At 37.1% G+C, this 24,967-nt stretch overlaps 1 long non-coding RNA gene across 2 annotated transcripts; it reads right to left on the bottom strand.

Moving 5' to 3' along the window:
- Window positions 1-34: 34 nt before the first annotated feature.
- Window positions 35-24,953, bottom strand: LOC308063356. Of its 2 annotated transcripts, XR_013927929.1 has the most exons (4): window positions 19,559-24,953; window positions 9,589-9,678; window positions 6,663-8,909; window positions 35-3,138 (listed from the first exon to the last, which is right to left on the bottom strand). It is a non-coding gene; the product is annotated as an uncharacterized lncRNA (long non-coding RNA). The 2 variants fall into 2 exon arrangements; XR_013927930.1 differs by having other exon boundaries at window positions 6,663-9,678.
- Window positions 24,954-24,967: the final 14 nt, after the last annotated feature.

Consider the following 24,967-nt stretch of genomic DNA (forward strand, 5'->3'; position numbering starts at 1 on the left):
AATTACTACATAGAGATGATAGTAGAGCAGAACTGTGCTGGGCTCTGTTAGTTAACTGTTCGTCTTGGTGGGAATTTAAGTCTATTAGTTAGCAGTAAGTGCTGTATCCTTCTTCTTAAGACTCCTAGGAAACCAGGCAGTGTTTCCATATAGAACAGATTCTACCTCTGATAATGTCACTACACAAACCAACCAAACTTTCATCTTTTAACAATCTTGAAGTTGGGTGTTGCTAGCTGCATCCACTGCTATTTGCTGTGAAAACGCCTCTTCTCATTGCTTGATGGAATTGTAACAGATTCGGGTCTATGGAGGAGACCTGTAATTTAAAGGCCTCTGCCCCACCTGTTATGGGAATGCCTCTGAACTAGGATCAAGGAAGCATTCTTTTTCTTATTTAGATGTTTTTTTGTCTGTTTGCAAGTCATGACTTAATCTATTAAAGAAGTGAAATGGTTGTTTTAAAAGTAAAACGTCTCAATCTCTTCTCCCCTTAAAGTCAAGTTCACTTACGGGTGAATGCCACGCTATAATATATACTCGTTTACTCAGCTTTGTTCTACAGTGTATTTTTGAAGACATTAGCATTTTTCACACCTTTTTTTTACTAGAAAGGGAAAGCATGTGCATTGACTCTGCGCCATAGAAAGCTGATGTAATTTCATGGCAAGAAGACTCCTTCTACCCTTAAGAATGTTAGTACAAGTTCTGAACTGACTTACCCTCCTCTGGAATAATTATGCATTCCACTCTGGCACATTTTATCATGCAATTCTCCTGCTTTGTAGATTACATGTCTTGAGGAGGTACAAAAGGGAAGAGCAAAGACTGTTTTATTTCTACACATGCATCTAACAAAATTATATACACACACACACCTCAAATAGTACTTTTAAATGTAAAATTATGTGAGAATTTACTTTACAGACTTATTTAATATGTACATTAAATACAGGTGTCCTTTCATGCATCAAGGAGATGCAAGCATCTCTTGGGAGGAACACAGCAAGTATGGGGAAAATATATTGTTAAATTATAACTGAACAAGCTGGAACTTGTTCAGGTTAAACAGCCCACCCTCAAACTGCAAAAAGCCAAATTACGCCCTCAGCAACTTCTGAAAAGCAAACTGCCTTCAGTGGATTTCTGCAAATTTAACTGTCTAGAGTCTACAGCCACATCAGAATAAGTCTCCCTGATCTCAGAGATTAAGCAGTCCCCAGCCCAGTAAGTATTTGGATAAGAGACCACTTGGCAGTCCCACACAGCACGAGACATTAACACAGGATGCATTCATATTTAAGAGCTTGGATGTGAGGGGTGTTCACATCGGACTTACAGATATAGTAAATGTACCTTCCAACGAGGTATTAAGATGAGTTTATTAGCCTACCTCTCTCTGACTACAGCAAAAGCCTAAAACAGGTTGGAAAAAAACCCCAAACAAACAAAAGCCACCCCCCTGACAGCCTCCCACCCCCCAAAAAAAGAAAAACAGCCCCAAAAAAATGAACTGGAGGCTTAAGTGTCCTGAGTTCTCTTTAGAAATAGCAGATACTAAAAACTGAATGGATGAAAACTAAATTCAATCATCTGTTCTGAAAAATGGGGAATAAAACATAATTATGTCCAAGAAAGACTACAGACCAGGTTACTTTTTAGACTGAAGGCATAAAAATATATGTTACACTAGATTCAGCAGAAGCACACCGGGAAATGGAGCTGCTCATAAGGTTACCTGGACACTTGTTCTTCAGGACAAAGTCAGAAAGAAGAATTTTACTATCCTTACAGCAACTCTTTCAAATACATTTTAGGACATCTTCTTGAGGTGTAGTTATTCCAAATCAACATTTCTTTTTGATCTTCAGTAGGTCATGCATAAAACTTAGGAAGAGGGGAGCAAGTGCACTGACCAGCTATGAACTCTACTTAGTGACCCATAAGGGACCTAGTCTTTCATTCTGAACATTCCCAAAACATTATTTCAGCTATTAAAAATCTCTACCTTGTTCTACAAAACATATAGCATTGCATACTTAAAAACTTCTGGAGACTGGTCAGTCATACCGAGTTGCAAAGTCTCCATGTTTCTGTAGGATATGGGGGGTGGGTGATGTGTTGGAAAAATCCGTAACTAAAAAGGTTACAAAAAGACCCATCATTGTTCTCACTTCTCATCTAACATCGAACATCAGGAAAAACTAAGTCAGAATAATAGCAGAGTGGGTAACGAGGACTCCTGCACTTCTGTACGTATCTGAATGGTTGTGATTAAATCTTACAGTCCTTCCTACTCTCTACACACAGGTCTTCCATTTTAGTTGCTTGCTCCCTGTTCAAACCAAATGTCAGCTTTTCTACAAACGGCTCAGATTTATGAGGGGGGGTGGGCAGGAAGGAATATATAGGGGCAGCACACAGACCATGTATACAAAATGCAGATCTTCATTATTTTTAAGCTTATTCTCCCCGCTACCACATTGAAGCCCTCCAGATATTTTTTCCCTCACATTTTTTAAGGAAAAGCCAAAATTTCCATTAAATTGAAAAACAGTGTGTTAAGTTGCTAGATAGTACCGATGTTTTTTTGTGCTCCCTCACACATATGGCTAGCTGAGAATGCACAGCAAGTTCAAGCTTGAAACGAATTTTTTTTAAGCAACCAGTATATAACACTAAACATGATTTAATAATGGAAAGACTGGCACAACCTTAAAGGAATATCATCAAGTAGGCAAGGTATGCTTGTGACTTATTATAAAACAGTTAAATCAAGTCGGAAGCATAATCCAGATTCTTTACATAATTATGGCAGAAGGGTGTGGAAGAAGTAATATCAATTATTTTTTAAACTGGAGAGCTTCTAACAGTAAAAGAAGCAATACATTGATCTCTCATTTCTCTCAACTCTCTTAAAAATGCCTGTAATTTTTCATTTATATCAATGTTATAGCCGACTTAAATGCCAGCTTAACATTTTGCTAATGTTGGGCTTATTCCTTTGATCAGAAGTTAGTAAAATTTTTATTAAAATTCTTACCAGCACAAGCTTAACGTTCTTAGGACAGCATCATGTCTCCTTAATCAAGCTGATCAGAGAAAGTAAATGAAACAGCATTGGTGGTCCTCGTTCCACTGGTAACAAAACATTATTAACTTAGTCACATACAGAAATTGCCTAGTTATAATGTTACAATCTGATATCATGTATGACATTAGAGAAGTGACTGAAAATGGAGAATTTGTTGTTCTATAGTGCTTGTATTTATGCTCGGTTAAAGCTCAAATAATTTCTGCCACAATAAAAAACAGATTATTGTGGCAAACAGCACAAAAGTAAGGCTTTTAACTAGCATTAAGAATTAAATACACATCAAAGCACTACAACAGTGTTCCGTATTTTAGAAGTAGAAATTTTAGAATTTCCTTAGACACTTGCCCCTTGCAGCTTCTCAAGTTTTAAACCTTTATTCTTAGAGATTGGAACTAGAAAACAAAAATGTGATTTGTACACGCTGGGTTAGGTCTGAAGAATCAACAGTCCTTTACCGAAGCTATTGAAATAAGAGGTGTGTCTGTGATTACCAAAGAGATCTTCCGGTGATAAAAGAAGAATTGCATCAGCTTTTGGCTCAGAGTGTCAGAGTGACTCAGCAATTCAGAAGAATGTGTTTCCATTTTCTTTCCGGTTGGAAGATGGTGAACCTTCACTAATACTTTCTCTTAAAATACCATGAAGCAGGCAAAACAGGGGTGTTGGGTTTCTCAGAAATAGCTTGACAGCCTTTATTCAGAGTAGAAGAGCCATACAAAGTTCACCGATACCGCCGTAGCACATGCTTTCTTTGCACTAGTAGCAGGAAATTTGTTTCAACAGCTCAGCAGCTGTTCCCTAGTGAGCTACCGGCTCGTTTCTGCAAGTTAGTACAACACATAGCACAGGAAATTCTAATTTTGAATTGAAATTTAATTGTGAGAGCAAACATTCCTGGTAATTCTGGTGGTTAATTAGTCCTTTTTTCCTATGATTTTGGCCCTCTCAAACCAGAAATTTGTCCATTCTGTAGACATTCAAAATGAAAAAATAGAACATTGCAGGAAACTCTCATTAATCAGTAGTCTGTATTTTGGGTACCACGCCAAAGTACCGCGATTATAAAAATAAACTATGTAGAATATCTTTTTCTTATTATCCTCTCCTATTGCCATTATTCAGAGATGGAATACTGAATTATATTGACCACTGGTTTGACCCAGCAGCACAGTTCTTGTGGTCTTTCTCTTCTTCCCTCTAAGTAATGAGTTTGCACCTATTACAGTAAGCCAGCCCAAGTTAAAGTTGATTTGGCAGGATTGCCAAAATTTCTTCTGAAACAGGTTAGTAACTGTGCAAGTTACTTGTGAAAGATGGATGCTTATGTTCCTTTCCTCACACGAAAGATTTGTGAAAACTGAGTAAATCTACCTGGATATTTGATTTTATTCTACAGCGAATCAGTCCGTTTGCATTAGAAATAGTAGAATCAGGAAAATGTATACCTGTTCCTGGAGACTTCTGGTGTTTGTTTGGCCTGTCATTGAGGACCAGAGTTAACATTCAGCTGCAGGCAGTTTATACTTGTATCTGGCCTTTTATCTGCCCTTCTGCCTCACCGCTCAGCAACAGCTGAGGTTGGCACCTCTGCTCTCAAAACTGCAGCACCCTCTGATTAAAACTCAGACCACCACACCTTCTTTCCACTCTGTCCCTGCTTTCTAATGTTTAATTCACTTCCTTGACCACTGACAGGAAGCAATTACAATCTGTGCATACTTTAACAAGGTATCACAAGACCTTAACTGACTAAATTTCATCATCAGACAATGACAGACTAAACATTTCCTTTGGGCTATGCTACGTTTAAAAGTGGTCTTCAAGAACTGGAAAAATCTAAAAGCTACATTTCCAGTTAGCCTCGTTCTTAGGAAAGAACTCTGAAAAGTTCCCTAACAATTACAAACATATGGGGATAAAACTGACACAGACAAGAAAAAACAACTCATTCAAATCAATCATTGTCAAGTATTGTACCATGTTCCAGAAAGTCTGTTCATTCTGCTGAAATAAGAACTTGCATATTCTAGGTTATACTTGTGAAGTTTGAATGGAACTTTAAAAACAATTTTTGAAGTCTGTCATTTCCTTTGCATCAAGTTCAATAAGTCTGAAATAGGCGATGAAATGATGATGGAGTCAAGACTAACTTTTGTGCCCAATTTGCACAATACAGTTCTAAAATACAATCCATCATCTAATCTAGAAAAGTATCTTAATGCCAGCTGTGGTTTTCAGCAACATGCCCTTCTGAATCAGCATCGAAAGTAATTTAACAGCACAACTGATCAAACCCCCCAGTTACTTAGCTTCTGACACACACAAAATGGCTAAGTGATTTTCTGCTTATTTAGCTGATCTTGCTGCAGCAGCTTTGGAAGTTGTTTTACAATAATTAAACTAATATATGTCATTTTTGTAGGAGTCGGTCACTTTCTTGGAGCAGCTTGGGCTTTGAGGAGACTTGTTTCCTGTGTGAAATATTGGCGCCCAGTCTGCTGCTACAGTAAACTTAACTCTGTTCATGAAACCCGCACCAAAAGAAGTCAAATGTATTAACAAGCCAATTACACCTACTTTAATATCAATGAAGGCTAAAAATCAGGTGTGTACTATCAGGACAATTCAATCCAAAAAAACGCCATGATGTTGCAAAATTGATTGCTACCCAGCACGATGATCATTTACATTTTAAACAAATGGAAGTGTTGGTTATATGCATATCAGTATTTCACAAGGTATAGTCTTAATGGAGGAAATACTTGTTTTTCAAGTACAAATACCGTGTTCCGTAATTTTCAAGTTACTAATAAAAAGTTCAGGCCTAAAGAGATGTAGAAAAAATCAGAAGCCTCTTTCTGGCCAAAGCATCAGCTATCTTCTCAAAGAGTTATTTTACCAAAAAATCCTGAAAAGCAGGTAACTGCCAGCTATGACCAGTTGTGCTGCCTTACAGGAAAAGTAACAGTGAAATGACAGCATACCAGAATACCAATCCACTTGTCCATTGTGAAAGATAAACCACAGGGATCAAATGCTGGTAAACAGAGAAGAGGCTCTAGGATGCTTCCAAGAAAAACACTGAAGAGCAATAGGTGAGCTGGCATTGCAGGTTCCGAGGTGCCACCTGTGGCAGCAGGAGCCCAGGTGGGGGTTGGGGTGCACTGGCACTGCACCCCTGCCCACCATCTTCCTCATGAGACACCAGCACAGGGCCCCAAGCCATAGCAAGTAAGCCTCATGCGTCTGGGGGAGGAAGAGGATTTTCCCAAAAGCAAAGTAAATTGAAGAAACATATACATCAGTTTGAGATGCTCTCTGAACCACTAAATATTTTTCAACCTTATGTACTTATGTACATATGTTTACTAGTTCTGTGCATCTTACTGCAAAGACTTTCTTTTCAATTACCAAGAGAAAAGATCGTTCACATCAGCCTCTTGCTTCACAATGCACACAATAGATGTAATTCATACGTGGTTGCACTCAGTGACCTGTATTATTTCTTACTCCAAGCACATAAGCTTTTGTAACAGTGTACAGAAAATGCATGCCAAAAACTCACTTCAGCATAAAAGGCCTATCCTCTCTCTTCTCTTCAGCAGATCTGGTTAGAACGGATTTTCCAAGTGTATTGCCATCTTCCCACTAGAGATACTCTGTAGCTATTCTTTGACTGTTGGCTTCCTGATATGAATTACCAAATGTTTTGAAAGAAAAAAAATCTCACAGTGAAAATTTCTGTAAAGATACTGAATCACGATATTATCATAAACAAAAGCAAAGAGGGTAATTGGTAGGTTACATTACGTTGTCTGCTATCTTATCCCTTCTGCTATGCGCAGAGAACCTGAAAGTAGTACTGCTTCTGTATGGAATTAATAATCTGTCATTCAATGGCTGTTTCAGTCATTACACTGTTGGCTGAGCTGCTCTCAATACAACGTTCACGTGTTAAAGTTCCTTGCTTTTACATTAATCACTAAAAGCTAGGGCATTACACCAGTACGACTGCTACCACACCCAGTTCCACCAACGTCAGACACACAATTTCTGTCTGATGCAAACACTTAGGAGATCAATCATATTGATTTTCTGAGATGGCTACTAATTAATCTCAGCTCATTTGGAACTCTTCATAAGAGTTCTACACCTTTACACCTATGTTTTGAGTTTGAACTTTGGTAGAGTCACTGCTCATTATTATGCCAAAATGTAAAATATTAAAGTCCAAATAAATGCTTTTTAGATCACACAAAACAAATCTCAACAGGGCAGCTTTCCGTTCTCTTTTGGCTTTAAAATAAAGCTTCCTCTGTCTTAACACCACCACCCGTTTTGAGACACCGCTATTCATTTTTTTGATTAAGTTCAGTTTAAATCTTGAAAACCGAATCCGTTCCCCAGTTTGGAAGGAGGGACATGCCCCCCGTGGCACTAACCCCTGAATGACGAAGGAGCCGGCAGTCCCCGTGCTTACCCAGCCATCGGTGTTTCCCGTGCCGTCCAGCAGGGGGCAGTGGCAGATGTCATGGCTGCACCCTGGCACGAGCCCCGCGCGGGCAGCACCCAGGGGTCCCTCCGCAGGGGGCAGCGGCAGCCAACGCGTCCCCATCGGACAAATCCTACAGCCCACGGCCATAAGGAAATGTGAGGTGCAGCAACAACCTTGTATTAGTTTTTGTTCCAAACTACTTCTATGGCAGCTAAGAGTCCCAAAGCTGTTAAAACTGAAAGCATGATAAAATTCAAACACATTTAATCGTTTCCTCTTTTTTGACTCTTTTGTTAAACTCAGCTTAGGCCACATTAGCTTGGAAACTTCCGCCTCCAGACAATAAGAAATCATATGAAAAGGGTTTGCAAAAAGAGGAAATAATATGAGTAACAGAGAGACAGTGGGCTACAAATAACTGAATGACCTACACAAATAAAGACAAATTATGTCCTATATTTTACCTATGCTAGCAAAATCCTTTTGAAAATGAATGCATAATTTGAAAAGCCTGCCGTAAAGCAAAAACTTTAGGTAGTGCTCTAAAATACCCCCAACAAAGAAAAAAAAAAAAAAAAGATACCCCTACAATTAAAATTTTCATGTGAAGTTCTTTGGCTGAGTATAGGCACACACTAAATTTCACTTTTTTGTTTATTGCAGCTGCAGGAAGGAGGCTTTTGGGGTTGTTCCTCTGGCCCCAACCCAAGTGCACACACACACAACCTCATTGCCAATTTCCCCCAGTTGACAATAGGGAGATGGGAGGGAAATGAGGGAACAGAGAAAGAAGAGAAACAGGGCTTGGGGTTTTTTTCCACCCATGGGCTCTGAAACAGACCTTGGCTACACTACCTATAGGAAAGATACAGTTGCAATTAAATTCATAACATTATAGCATCGCAGTTGAAAAAACGAAAGACATTTTCGTAATTTTTTACCCTGTAGTTTTATACATAAATTCTGTAATCTCTACTTTAAAAGGGTAACACCTTCAATGTTGAGCCTTGTATTAGAAGAATAACTCACCCTTGGGATGCAAGACAATTCAGACAGCGTATGCCAGATCAGTCCTGGGATTATCTTCTACACGCAAAAAAATATTCCTGCCAACAGTGTCACGTTGTGCTGATTTATTTTCTGTGCATTTTCAAATGCCACTGCAGCATTGTTCATTAGGGACTGGGCTTAAAAACACAGTACCTCAGTAATACACGTTTCTTATTTTAACTGAAGATCCAGCTTTGTGTTCTTTCAGGCATGTAGAGCTTAAATGTCATGGTATGCTTTCCTCTCCTTTTCAAAATTGAAATATAGCTGCATACATATAGCAATAAAATGTTTTCATCTCCCACAAGTCTTAAAAAGAACAGCATAATCAAGCAAATCCCATCACTAATGCAGAAAGTGTTAAGAAAAAACTATTGCTCTGTTCTGAAACACTAAAATGCTTTTCTTCTGTACTTCGGTATACACTGGGTCATCAGAAACCCCATCTTGAATATACAGCACAAAACAGCAACTGTGTTCAAAGCCACCAATGCTTACTGCCATCCATGAATAAAGAGTAAAATAGTAGGATCAGTTTCTGGTATTTTTCCCAAAAATTTCATATAAAGAAATTAAGATATAAATATTTGATTTCAAACTCTGGAATTCCTTCCCCTCCTCCTTCAAACAGGAGTAAAAGTGATCATCACAAGCTGAAAAGCAGTTTGATCTTTGTTACATTGGGACTATGGAATCTAAGCAACCCTTTTACAAGGCATTGTAATTGTTTGTACTTGCAAAACTGGATTAAGAAATCACTGCTATTCTTAAAACACATTTATCACATACATACAAAAGTCAGCATATTTCTACTTCGAGCCGAGCCTTCAGCCAACCAGAGTGAATTCCCGTGTACCGCCCACGCTCATTCTCTCATCCTCCCCTTCCCCAGAGCAATCACTGCATCTGGCCAGTATAACGTGAAAGAGTTTCCAGCGTGCCTTACCAGGGCACACCTGCCCGATGGATGACCCGGGTATCTCTCACCTCTGCTCTTCTGATGTTGTGGCAATTTCCAGCACCCCCGGTGTAGTTACTGAAACACAGAAGTAGAAGTTCTGAATAAAGAAGGTGAAATTATGGGAAGATTTGAAGGTGTTTAAGGCACAAGCCTTATTTTATTTCAAAGGCATTGGGAATTAAAGTAGTGGCATTGAAGTCCACAGGGTAGCTGAGAGAAGGAACAAATGAGGCTATAGTATGGGGGGGTTCATCAGACCTCTAGAATTTATCAGACTGGGGATTTACTGAACTTTTCTGTTTCATGAAACATTTGTTCCTGTTATTTAAATCCATTTGTTCTTTGGTTGAAGCTTAATTTAAAAAACATGTCTTTTGAGTGTGAGTGGAGTGGAAGTTTGACTAATTCTGTTGTAAATGCTGCTGAAGATGAACAAAATTAACACTATCAAAAAAAAAAAAAAAAAAAGCTTCATGCATACACAACAGCCACAATCAGGCTAGTGCCTGAGTTATGAGACAACAGCTCTCATTTTTGTTAGCCAACTCAAAACCAGCACCCTTACTGCTAAAATCTGTACCAGTCTATACGGAAAACTTAATGACTGGGAAACCAGAAGCTCAAGTTTCTTATCTGTTTTCTCTTCCTATTTCTTCCTTCATTATATGTCTGTCTTTTCTGTTTCTCTTGCCCAATACAGTATCCACATTTAGATTTTATCCTTCCAGCCCTTCAGTGATACATTCTCCCTTACAGTATAAACCAAAGAGCATTCACAGCCCTTCAGCACCATTCCCTCTGCCATGCTGCTTCCAAAAGGAGTTACGGTTGGTCTCCAGGCCCAGCCTCAGTGGCAGCTCTACCATTCTTTCTCCACTCTCCAGGGAAGATAAGAAAAAAGTAGCACAGATATCCTTCTTCCTCCTACCTCAACTCCTCGGTCCTTCTCCCATACAAGAAAAAAAATTATTGGGAACTAGATAAAGCAGCAGCCTACTTCACACAGAGGAGGAGTCCTGGACATTCTGGTTCATTCTCTGACTGTTCTGATACTTCCAGAAATACCTCATGGGTAGTCATGATATCACAGTCTATTTTTTGTATTAAAATTTCTCTTAACGATACTAAATAAGCAGCTGTGATACACTGCCTATAAACAAGACGTCCCAATATTTTTCATAGGCACTCATGGCATCCTCTCTTTTAAATTGCATTGCTTGCTAACTACAGTCCATAGCAGGCTAAGAATTCTGAGATGACCATAGTTTCCTTTCCCCTTAAATGTTTGAATTCAATCCTCCTTTTGTCTATCCTCTATATAAAATCTTCTTTAATAAGAAAAGTCATTCTAGACTCCCCTTGTCTAAGAAAAAAGTATTTTCTCACAGGAGATTTCATTTGATCTATTGGAGTCAAAATATATTGTTATGCCCTTCTTGCTGGCTAAGAATGCTGCTTAGCCTTACCTATATTCTACCACTGCCAAAGAAGGAAGTCTATTTTTTTTTCCTCTTGGCAACTTTTTTGGAGGTACACTATTGTATTCTCAGAGTACTCGTTCTCAAAGGCTATTGTCAAAACTGTAGTAAACAGAACTCTCAGCATCAGGATACAAGAAACAGGATCCAAGGCTGAAACTATTTGCCAAGAGTGGATGTGACCGCTGCCCCATTCAATCCTGGATGGTACAACAGTTCATCTTAGCTGCTAGATATAGCACATTCTGTAATGAGGGGGACAAAGGTGGCAATTACTGAGAAACCATGTTGCTGGAGAAAACAGCATCAGGATGTAAGAAAAATTTCCTTTCCATCAGGCAACTAAACAACGGATCTCAATTACAGATAGTAGGCTATAGCCTCTATTTGTATCGGCATATTTCCACGTACTGTTGGAGCTCCATGACTACGACAACTGAGTTGATGACAACTGAGGATTTGGCCCACAGATTGAAATTGAAATACTCAGAGTATTTCAATTAGCTTCTTTGCTGTTTGGCAGAATATGTGGTGTCAGGCGTGCCAAATGGTTCACATTTATACAAAACTAGAGAAGAACCAGAAAGTGGTAAATCTAAACATTTAGGAAGCTAAGATTAAATACAGAATTTCACAGAATTAAACTATAAAGCAGAAGCAGTATTACACAGGGAATAAAATACTGTGAACAGCCATGGAAGCACTGATGTTCTGTCATTTAGATTATGGAAGGAATAAGGGAAATCTACAGGGGGGGAAAACCCACCAGATGATAAATCTGATGTTAAGAGAAAGATTACATGGATTTTACTATTCATTAAATTATTTACCATAGTGGAAAGAATGCATCAAAGCAACTCCAGACAAACGCAAGTAATTGTTTGGTACTACCAATCTTCAAAATTCAGGTGCATAAAGTAAGATATTGTGGATGTTAAAGATGGAAAAGGTTATTATCTGATTTGATCTCCCACATAATACAAAGACATAGAAACTTTCCCAGAAATTGCTCTAGCAAGCCTTTAACTAATGCCTGATAATCAACCATGTCTTCTACAGATATATTAAAACTTGGTTTGCAGACTCTGGGTAGTAATACATCACTTTCTAGATGACTTGTTTTAATTATATTCTTAATCTGAACCTGTGCAGTTGAAATCTGATTATATCTTTTACATTTTCCTCCAGTTTCCACTGCTAGAAGAACCCTCCTTGCATAGTTACTGAGTCAATTGACCTTTACCTATAGGTTGATCCAAGTCACTGATGTCTACAAGTTGTAACAACGCTGTAAAGTGTAGTGCAGCTCTCTTACTTTCTCCTAGTAGAGTTTCCCACACACTGTTACACTCAATTTGTATCAAAAGTTCTCCAGTGGTCTTTGCAATGTAAAAGCCCATTTAAATTGTTAAGTAATTCAGAAAACACTACCTATTCTTAATAATATTCCTTCACTTCTTATCTGATTGGTAAATGGATTCTTTGATGTTGTTGAAATCAAACACAAAGATGCTCCTTGCCGTGTCTGTAAATCTGTTCTGGCACATACAGCCAAAATGGAATCCTACATCAGTCAAAAACTTTCTGATAATGCAGTTTCTGTGCAAAAAGATGTCAGGACCTTTCCTCAGTCTGGATACTCTACCGTGAGCCACCGACAAAGACACTAGGCAGAAATAGCTGGCACACAGTTATGCAGGGAGAAAAGATAAAAGAACACCTCAGTGTCCATAGAAAAGGAGAAGATTCAGAGAAAAGTTGTCCATAAGACGGACAAGTTCAGGGTTATTTTCAGGCAAAAACTAACACCTGAGCAAAGCAAGTGTGTACAGAACATCCTTTAGAACTTAGTATCTTTATAGAAGCTACTTCTTTCACTTCATGGGTTTGCCACTTTTTAGCATCTTCCCCTCCCTCACAGGTAGGAAGCATGTGCTTAGAAGTCCAAGCAAAAGCTGTCACTCACAGTTTCCATTTTATAAGGTGGTTTTTTCCATACAAGAGGTATTGTTGCAGAATGGCCGTGATCACACAGCCATTCTGCAACAAGGTATATTTTGTTTTCTAGTAGGAATGCATATTTCTGTCTGCTTACTAGCTTCCAACCATGCATCTGTAGTTGCATAGGAGTCTGAAATAGCTTTTCAGAGTTGGGAAACGACGTTGCAGACAATAACTGCTTTTTTTCTTCAGTTCACAAATGTCTGTTTTCCATAATGGACCGCAGACCACTAACCAAAACAAAGAGTTGGGGCAAAGCACCCCCTCAGAGACTACCCACAGTTATGAGAAAAGGAGCAAGAGATCATATTCTGCTCTTCTTACCGTCAGACATAAGTTGAAGTCTTGACTCCTGCAGTCATTGACACAGACACACAAATAACTGCATTAATATCAGTTGTTCCCACGGTAGTGCCAGTAGACCTGTGTAAACGTATGTGGGATTGTGGTCTAAGTGCTAGTACTACAATGCTACTTTTAAAATTGACAGAGAACACACAAGATCTTTGGTGACACAGAAGTTTCTCAACTTTCATATCATTCACAATACAGCTCTGTCCTTTATGGAAGTCTGTAAACAGGTCAAATCACGGGTTTAAGCAGTTAAAATAACATTAAAAAGTAATAATTTATGGAAATATTTTTATTCACTTATATTCAGGAATAACTAAAGCCACTTTGTGAAAGGAATTTCCCAAATTCTACTTTGACCAGAGAACATTCTGGCAACTTATTGCTATGGCAATGCTTTAAAAATTACTCACAGCCCAATTAACATCTACTTTAAGAGTTTAAGTTATTACAGGGTCATTTATCTACTCAAAGAATCTTGTACACAACTGAGCAGATTTTTAATGTTTAACGTTTCTGCCCATAAACTACCAGTGAAAGACATTTACCTAAGGGAACACGATAGGTAATTCAGGTCTGTGTTTCTCTTCAACAGGTCTCACTAACGCCAGTTTTTCTATTCACCGGATAGGTAACATCACATAGGAAAGAAATGCAGTCCTTTTTAGCAAGCTCAAAGCAGACTTCAAAACTTCAATGCCAAAAGAGAAAATAACAACAAAATTGCAAACAAAAATCTTTTAGAAACAAACTAGAGGCTCTATAGATAGAAAACCTATTCTCTGAAAGGTCTGATGTAAATGGTCTTAGGTGCACGTTATTAGGAAATAAACCTAGAAACATACACATCTTAGAAAGGTCCTCGCTGAAGCATTACTGGATAGAAGATGATCAATCAAACTGTAGCTATCCTTCTTCCACCAACTGCTGTCCTAATTTTTAGGGGAATTACTCTCCCAAATTTAATTTCCCACTGTTAGATTGGCCAGTTTCTTACTAGGACAAATGGGCTGTTGGGGAACATATGTCACAGGATGCACCATTCAGGCAGGGAAGAAAGTTGCAGGACTCAGGAAGATGAATTTCCCTCAGCTCAGGCAACCTGCAGCCTGCAGCACGTCCATAGGTGTCTTTCTGTTGTGTCTCTAGGGCTCAGAAACCAGTTTTTTCTAAGGGATGATTTGAAACTTAAGAGGACATCTGTGTTTAAATACAAGGAGAATGCAGGCCTAGGAAGTCAACCCTTCTTAAATTTAATTTTGGTTTTTCTTAATGTTTTTTTTATTACATGCATCAATCAAAAGGCTCTGGAAGGCCTTTTTAATCCTGATTCTGACAGTTATTTTACTTCTGGTTTGATGCTTGGGGTTTTTGTTGTTACTGTTGTGCCCTACATAAATTTCTAGATTAAGAAAGTATTTCTTTTAATGAGATTGTGTTAGTCTGTAATTGCTTCTAGCGCATTTAGCAATGGTTTAGAAGAGATAAGGTGTCTAATTGAAACAATAGAGAGAATCAGCAGGCGGAAGAGACAACTGGTTCTTATTAATGCCCTTTTCTCTAAAAGCTGTGTTTTGAAGCATACACCTGGAATCATTGCTGTGAAGTACCCAGGAGAGATCAAAAAGCCCTCCTAGTTCCTTGCTTCCCCAAGCACAAAAAGAAAATCAAGACAGTGTTTCAGTTAACAAAGTAACGAGGTCAGAAGCACACAGAAAATCTGCTCCTTGTTATAAGAAACCTCAGAAAGCCTTCTTTTCCTTTTGTCTGTGACCCCACCCCTGCCATACACACAATCTATCAAGTACATTAGAAAGTCTCCCTCTTTTCCCTTTTATCACTCTCCCATCAGGAAGCCACCTCGCCAAGGGCTCCAGCCAGACCCCTGGGAGCCCAGCTGCGCCTGTGCCGATCCCGATCCATGATCCACTCGCTCCTTTTTTGGACATTGGGTGAAGCTCTTTGCTACTGCACAGCAAAACGGGATGCTAATTCAGGCAGAGCATGCATTGGACCAAATTCTGATCTCAGACACCCACACAATTCCTGTTGTAAGTCACATGTGTGCACATTTCTGACAGCAGGATATGCCCACTTGTGCTCTGTTTTAATGCATCAGCAGGAGTGGTGTGGCTGCCTTTTGAATAGAAACAAAAATGTAAAGAAATGGTTTTTAAATGCCTGGGGTGTAGGCAGACTGATAATGTTTCTCCAACAGAAAACCAACAGTTAAAAGAAGACAGTTAAGCCAAACCAAAAACACTAAAACAATTTCAGTCCTTTCTCACTTAAAAGAGATTTTAAAAGACTCGCTTGTGTCCAGGGCAACTCTCTACCTTTAATATGGGTTGAAGGATATATTTCAATTTGAGATTAGTTATGGGGAAGTTTTATAATTTAATCAAATGGTCATACAGAAAAGCTTCAGCACCAGCTCCATTGTTACTATTTAAGCTTAAGGGTAATAGATGATTGGCATATGGAAAAACAGTACAGTGTAAAAGTGTAAAGTAAAAGTGTAGCTGGAAGTCAACACTACTCAATGTTAAGAAATATTTATAAAATTGTTTTTAGATGTGTGAAGGAATACACAAATATGGTCTTATAAATAACGTTACGAGATCTTCTAGAAACATGAATATAAAATATTCTACCATTTTTAAAAGACAGAAAGATAACACAATCAGAAAGAGGTGAATTTAACATTTGGCTTTGCTGTCATACCCTCAGATCTCATAGCAGATTGGCTTATTTTCTTTTCCACATTCCTAGTTTCACCTGGCTACTAGAAATCATTATTTACTTTCCCAACTTGAGTTGGCTCAGAGTGTTGGAAAAGCAAATTAACATAACTGGGAAATAAGTATACTGCTGCCTGTTTCAAACATACTGCCAGTAATAGATATGCATATATTTTTACAAGGACTGTTTCTCAAAAATATAAACATTAATTTAAAAGAAGGTTTGAGAGAATTTAAAAACCTGATCTGGTAAGCAGATCAGACCATAAGAGATCACATAATACCATTTAAAAAATGGGAATGTTACATATGACAAAAAAGCTGAGGTAAAAACCTGTACAAATGGAGATGAAGTTTCTAACCCAAAGAAATCAAATAAATTAAAAAATGGTACATCCTTTAATAAAGAACTCCAGACAAAAAGAGACTGGAGCTGCATGATGAGTAAACAGGAAACTGGAGACAGAAAAGATAGAATGGAAGGAGTTTGCTGACATGTGTGAGAGGAGTTACCCTAAATCACTTCTTTGTTCTGAGCTAAGATTAGCAGTTTCAATAACTTAATTCTGAGGAATAGGCTAAATCCTTAAAACTAATAACATTTTTTCCCCCTTTCAGTAATGTTCTGGACATATATCTAGACACAAATGTCATGCTGCTATCTTCCTCCCAATAATCACAATGAAAGTTAAAATCTTACAGTCCTCCTCCTCTGCATCTCTCATTACAATACAGAATAATAAATTTGAAATTTTGCTTTTCACATCTTGGGCATCTGTTGTTATGTTTTCACTCCATTATATACCACTGTAGTTTAGATGAGAAATTGTTCTATCCTGCTTACAAAAATGTCCTTGAAGAGCAAAACTGTCCAAGTCACAGTCTAGAAACAAGACATTTTTTCCCAAAAAGCTTTTTTGTTGCAACTTCCATACTTTCTTAGCAGCAGTCCATCTATCATTAGTGAAATTATTGGAGCTAGTTCCCAGTGAGCTGAAACTTTTATGGTCTATCTGGAAGAAGTAGCAAGATTTTTTTTTCACTCACATTTAAAATGAGGTTTTTCTCACTCTGTATTCATTTGAAGCAGGTGTAAATGATTATTGAAAAAACAAATCATGGAAAATCAGCTGTTACTGAAAATGTAACTTCAGTTGTGATTCCGTTTGTACTGTTATACTCTAAGAGCGGCTATGATAAGAAAATCCTGTTTTCTGATACACTTTATTATCTGTATGTTATTATATGGTATCCTTAAAAAAAATAGTTTTCCACTGATTTATAATGTAAAGTTGAATTACCTATATCACCTATTTAGGACAAAAAAAATAGCAAAAGGCTTAACTCCACACAACAAAAATAACTTTTTATATGTGGATACTTTGTAACTAAGCATATTTGAGCTGGAATAAATGAAATACAAAATAAATTTCAATTATAATTTCCCCATTTAATGCGATCTTCTGTCTTACAATTCTACTCTTATTTTTTATACTTTGGTTCAACTGCTTCGGCTTGCTACTTCAGGTCGAACTGCTGGACCAAAGAACTATACACAGTACGATGAAAGATCCACAGAGACCACTAAACGCATAAAGGGGTAAAGGGGTGATCCAGCCCAAATGTCAGAAATTTTCAAATGAATGTAGAAGAGTTAAGATTAAATTTAGTTTACTTCACTGAAACAACAACCTGCGTTGCCAGGTTCCAGTCCACAGTGTACTAAACTGCTACATTTTATTATTTAGTAGTATATATAAAACTCAAATACCAGAAATCAACACAATGTCCTCTATATATTCCCAGGATTGCCTTTGCTAACATAAGAATACATAGGGTAAGATAATACTAATAAATGAGTTCACAGAGTAAATTCTTTTGTAGAAAAATGAGATTGATAGCATCTGATACATGTCACATGGAAGGGACACTTCTATATTAACTTATACTGATGCAAATACAAGTAAGCATATACCACAATAAGTGAATGTGCTATTAATAAAACATTACCATATGTTATATATGTATGATAGACTCTTTAAAAAGCATACTTCTCTTTCAGTTCTGCTCTGCTAATAATGAGGACTCAAAGCCATAACCAGGAATCACAAGTGCTATTACAATACAAATAATAAAGATTTCATTCTGAAAAACCATTCACAAAAGGTGTTAGTTGCATATCAACTAGTTACAATCTGAGAGAATAAAGTCTCAGCACTGTGGAAATATTCTTAATTAGTATTTGAAGCATATTAAAGCCATCAACCAACAACACCCCCTAAAACTGCCTTTTTTTAATCAATTACATTTTGTAACAAAGAATTTTTTAGCAGTGAGTATTTATATCCTAAATTAGAAATACAAGGTTTCTGGCTTCTTTGTGTTTTGTTCCTGACCCAATGTTATTTTTCCTCCATTTCTGATCCAACCAGCTATTTAAATTCACCAGGATGTTTGCACATGTTTCCTAATTCACTTTATATGCTAGCTAGCACATTCTTTTTTTTTTTTTTTTTTTTTTTTTGGCATTCAACACTTCATATTAGAAAGCATATTCTATACTGTAAATGTTGAATCATCAGTGCTCAGCAGAAATCCTGTTGCCATTCTATAGAATGGCAAAGAATCTTCACAGAAGCTATCACATGTCCTGCCATGACAGACTACAATATGACAAAAATGAGCGAGAGCTTCTGTATTGATAATGAAGGGTTTCAAGCACACAGTGGGCAGAAGTCCTAACATACTTGAAAAATATTTAACTGAACAATAATGGAGCAATGCCAAATACTAAAAGTTACCAAAGATAATTTTAATTGTTGTAGATATAATAGTGTTCAATGACAGCTGTTTTGGAACAAAAAGGTTATTTCCTGCAAATTATTGTAATATTTTTCTCCCAAAATAGCCACTGATTCACTGCTAAAGTTACCTGGCATCCTCTAACGGTCAGCACATACTAAAAACCCGTTATTAACTTTATTTTTTAAGAGTCTTAATATCTTAAATGAAAATAATGGTTTATTTAAAAGGCTAACAAGAGTCAGTTCAGAAGAGCAGCTGACAAACCAATGGAACTACATGAATGAAACATGAATACAACAGCTATTTCAAGCTGTATTTCCTGACCATATATTTTATTCTTGCATTTCCGCAAAACAAAATTCAACTATCAGTAAGGATTAGTTACTGCCTCTCTGCCCAGCAAAATTCCATGCATGTTGGCAGCACATTTTTATGATGAAGATTTAATCACAGAGTAAGCAGATATTGTTTATGCAGTAGAAACCATCATCTGAGGCCTTTGAGTTTAGCATCTGTGTACACTTACACAAAGCAACATTTGAAAAATATTATGCCCTGACACTACAAATATTTACGTACTTTTTCACTACGCTGCTATCAGTAGTCTCACACTACTGCCTGTGAATCCATGTGTAGAAGCCAGAAGTCAGAGTTTTGTGTGTATTTGCTTGGAGTATACCTCAGTGGTCACAACTTCTGTGGAAAAAGAAGCCACTGCAATACAATTGGTGAGATGTAAGAAAAGGATTCTTCCATTTTACTGTTATGCCACTCCTCCTGATGATTCTTTCAGAAATAACGTTGCTAAAATGACACAATTTTGGAAAGTTTAGCATTATAATAATGTATATTAATTACAAAGACAAACAAAAACCTGCTTTATTTAGTCTTTGGTCTTGTTATTGAAAGCCGTGCAACCCATTTGCTGCAAAGACTAACAAAGGTATTTCAGTTAACACGATTAAATCTACAGGATTGTCTGCCAGCTAACTCTTCTTTACTTTTTACTGTCTGTATCTGTCTTACAGAATTACAAAATGTTCAAAATGTTTGGAAGTATCTAAGCATATTAACCTAATTTGCCAGACATTTGAAAGACACAACAATCTCCTCGGTTTAAAACCCTCCAGAGTTTCTCTCTACTATAGAAATAGAAGTTGTGGTAACACAAACGTGAAATCCATGCCACTGTGTCTGAAATGCTGAGAAACTAATCCTTAAGGCTAGGCAGCATACCAGAAGATGCTCTTGATTCCATGACTTTTGCCAGGATTTAGTAGCTGCAGTGTAGAATGTTTTTCTACAGAATTGTCATTTAATTGACTGACAGTATTTCCTACATCTATGTGGAGCACCCTGGAGATTAGGGTGAAATATGTAAAATGCAGGGATTTTAAAAATAGTATTTCAAATTAATTCCATCACAACAATGTATAAAAACTATAAAACAGGACAAAGGTTATAGGAAATGGAAGTACCAAGAGATCTTCACACAATCCTCCAAAAGAAACAATGGGAGGGGGGGTGGGGTTTTGGTATTTATTCTTTCTTAACAGTTATGAGGGAGTAAATACCACAAAACTACCTTTCTCACACCCTTAAAAAGAAAACTCGATTCTCTTCATGAACAGATTTTAACCCGAACCTGGAAGCAAAGTTCTCTAGATGCTTTAAGTTAAAATCTGCACTTTTGAGTTTTTAGTCTTCTTTGCTGGAATCAGTGAGTTGTTGTGTGGCAAAGACGTAGCAAATTACATGAAAACAATTACATTAGGGATATAGGTTTTGACCTGCTGATACAGTTATACGCAAAGTCCTTTTATAAGCATAAAATAATTGAATAAACATTAACGACTTCAGACTCTACAGTGCTTTAGCAATGTAAGTATTATTTCCATTTTATATAGGAGTGAAATAATACACAGCTAAGTAACTTGGTGACCCACAGGAAGCAAGTGACACAACCAGGAATAGAACCCGGACCTCTCAGCAGCTAGTCCCATGCTTTAACCACAGAAGTAGCCACCTCCTTCCCATCTTATATTAGCACAACTCTGAGTCTTGGTTGCGTCAGCTACTAATTTAAGATGTCTAAGCATGGCTAATTGTAGAAATCTGAATTTCTGAAGTTGAATAAGTTACATTCATAAATCTGTCTAAACTTAATCACCCGAGAAATTAGGATAAACTATTTTTAATTTAGATTCAAAATGAACCTAAACTTTTGGTTGCTTTGAAATGATTCCTTCAGATATAAATTTCTGATGGATTAAAAAATCTGACAGATAGCTGTATATGCTTGAGCTCTTTATTTGTATATATTACTTTTCCTGCTATCTCTGTGTAATATGCAATTTGGACCCATTCGATCTGAACGGGACTAGAACATGCAGGTAATATCCAATTACAGAAGAACAAGACAGTCCTAGAAAGGAAGTTATTCTCTTCAAGAGAGAATGAAATCAGAGAAGTCAAGAGTTGGGGAGAGACCAAGGATCCTGAAAAAAACATTATAATTAGAAGTAGGCAGCCTGGTGTGATCTTGGCTTTACTGATTTAAAGAAGGCGTGATTTGGATTTTGTTCTCTCTTTATCTAAGCCTCAAAGTTCAGGAAAAGGAGGATCATTTTTAGTTTAAAGGGTTCTTGTTTTGACCCGCTCTACAGTTATCTATGAAAAATCTGCATTATGCTTAGTCCTATCACTTTTGCTGGATCTGAGGCACAGCATGCTAAATGCAGTATAACAATACTAGAGTACAATCTCCAAAGAGCTTGGAATGATACCAAGGGATAGTCCTCTGCCATCACTTAAAGAAATGCAGTTTATACCACAGGTTTTGCCATATACCCATATAAAACATAACTGAGAACAGTTGAAACTTCTGATTTCCTTCAAGTAAAATTATGTATGTACAGAACGTGAAAACTGAAGACAGGAGCGTGGTGCGATACTATGAAATACTTTTTACAAGCCTATCTTCCCAGACAAAAAGCTGCCAATAAAGACAGAATGGGATATGCCAAGACAAAGTTCTTGTTATCAATACAGATCATGAGATATATAAATTTAAACATTATATAACACAAGTACACAGGGTAACTTTTAAAAAGGCAGCAATACAATAGTTTTTTAGCTTAAACTCCAATACTTTAAACCAACGCAATCCCCACAATCTGAATTTATTCTTCTGACTGCTAGATTTATAGTCACACTGCTAGTGTATGAGATTGCCCTCTAGATGTTAAAAGTTTGGCTAGATAATTTTTCATTTTATCCAGAACACTGAGATGGGACACACTGCATGATTTGTGATTTTAAACTTCTGTAATGCACCTAGAGACTTGAAGCACAGACACAATGGAAATATCACAATAATTAAGTAAAAGTTGGAACTAGTGTGTTTGCAGAGAGAGGAAGAGGTATAAATCTTTCACCTCTATATCCTTACAAGATTTCTACCCTTTTCAAGCCAATTGTACAAATCACAGTATCATAGACAGAGTCTCTAATGTATTCATTATTCTAACTTCAGACCAAACCGTAAAACCCTACCTGGCTTACCTGAGAACCTGTTGCACCAAAATTCATTCATTGAGATGAAAAAGAGAAATAAAAATGTTTAAGAGAGGCTATTATCCTTATCCATCTTGAGATTCCATGTAGTACTCTTTTTCATTTCAATGAGACTGTTTTTGCCAATCGATTCAATTTAATCTGCTTCACATTTTCTTAATAATTGAATTAATAGTAATAAGTGTATGCAGAAATATGGTTTTTTTCAGATGCAACAAACTTCAGAAAGACTTACCATGAAAAACTCCATGATTGAAAATAATATAAAATGCAATTCCTTTACATGAAAACAACAAACTAATGTTTTTATATGCAACAAGAAAAACAAAACAAGTATAATTGATCTTTCTTTTAGATAACTTATCATCTAATTTTAAAGCTAGAACTGATGCTGAGAGGCCCTTTTCAGCTTCTCTTTGAACTTAGGAAAAATCTCCCATGATTCAGGAAGGCCCGAGCCTGACATTTCATTTGTATTTCATAACGTTTAAAGGTCCCAGCCAAACTTAGGAATTCTCTCAGATAAGTAGGGGACAAAGTCCACATAATCAAAAACTGTGCAGTCAAATAATGCAAACAAAAGCTGTGTGAGAAATTGATAATTTCTTTGTTATGGACATTTCATTACTGTATAAAGAAACTAGAATTAATTCTAGAATAAATAATAAACTTGTAGCCTATTTTATTTCTTTACCAATATGAAAATTATTGGCTTTCTATCTTACATGTGTAAAAAACCCCACTCTTTGTTGATAAAGAAAAACTGATTAATTGAAATTATAGGGCATATTTTTAAGTACCAAAGAGAATTTATGGGTTCTTCATCTCTTGATTCTTCAAATCAAGATTAGCTGTCTTTCTAAAAGAAACATTTAATGAAATACAAATGCTACCTAAATATCTATGTTAAGCAGGAAATCAGACTAATTCTTTTCCTTTCCTGTCTCAATCTGTTAAAATGCATATTTACAAAACCTAAGTAATTTGTACATAGATCAACATTACTGTTTCTGCTTTATATTTTATGAGTTCTGTTCAAAGGATGAACTTGGTAAAAGAATACAATGCTTATAACAGAAATAAAATGACATGGTATTTTGTAATACTTCCCTGGAAGCTCTGTTTGGCTGATTTCTCTGGACTGAGTTAGGTATGCCTGTTTCGCCCATGCAATTTAATTAAAATCTAAACTATGCTTTGTATTTCTGCTTTACTTATGAGCTTACTAGAAGTCTAGCCTCAAAGTATGAGTTTATAGTCACAATCAGATGTTCACTAATACCTGCCAGTTTTTGGAATGCTCCCAGTTTCACAGGGTTTTAAAAAATTTGCATGTTAAAGCCCAGATTTTTGGGAGGGATCCTCTGTTATTCAACACTTAAGCTAAATGGGTATATTCTCCAGCAGTTTGCACAGAGAGCAGCCTTGTTTCTGTTCACAGCAGAGCTAAATCTGAGCTCCGTGGAGTTGTCCAGCTAAGATCCTTCTTTTAACTTTCCATTGAAACTTTGCCTGAGATATTGCTGTAAAATGATCAGAAACATTTATAATTTGGGTATTTAAGTCTCGGTAATTGTTAGATTATTTCACGCATATTTGCCTGTTTATTCATGCATGGCACCTTGAGTTAATTCTGAGGTTTTGTTTTACTTGTTTTCAGTACCTGGCTCCTAATTCTGAGTATTGCTGAATAGATATTACTGCAGCATGGGGTGGGGTGGGGTGGGACACATGACCCAAACACTAAAACAAACAAAAAAACAGAAGAAGAAAACCAAAAAAAATCCCCAAAAACCACTCCACCTTATAAAGAAAAATTTCCACATTTCTAGGGCTAAAACATTCAGATGGAGGGAAAAGTAAATTCCTTGATATGTCAAGGCAAAGTAACACTTCGAGCCTATACAAACAGACAAGATCATTCTCATAAAAATTAACACAAGGCTTCAAGCCTCTACAGACAGGAAGATTGGGCTCATAAAAAAAGCTGTAGGTGATGTTGGTGTCTATAAGTAGACCAGGTATTTTGACGTATTCAACTCTAATCTATAAATTGCCTCAGTATACAAGTACAAAAGCAGATGTAAGCTTTCTGTCAAAATGCTTGATGACTAAAAACCCGTCATGAGGCAAATTCGGGATCCTCTGAATTTTCTAATGATGTCCAAGAGATCCAGAGATTTTAAAGGTAAACTGTTGTGTCCTGGGGCATCTTGACTTACAAGATGACTCTCCAAAGCCTGTTGATCTTACAACTTTTTTTTTTTTTTACACCTAACTTATTCTTAAAAGAATCGGAGGGTGAAGCAGAAGGAGGTGACATGCTTGTTTGAACTTGCTCTCTCTTGAGACTTACCGAGCACAGCCTATACCGTTCCTCTCCGCATTCCTTGGGGGGTGGGGGTTGGGGAG

Source organism: Falco punctatus (genome assembly GCF_963210335.1).
Source record: "Falco punctatus genome assembly, chromosome: 4".
NCBI classification, from domain to species: Eukaryota; Metazoa; Chordata; class Aves; order Falconiformes; family Falconidae; genus Falco; species Falco punctatus.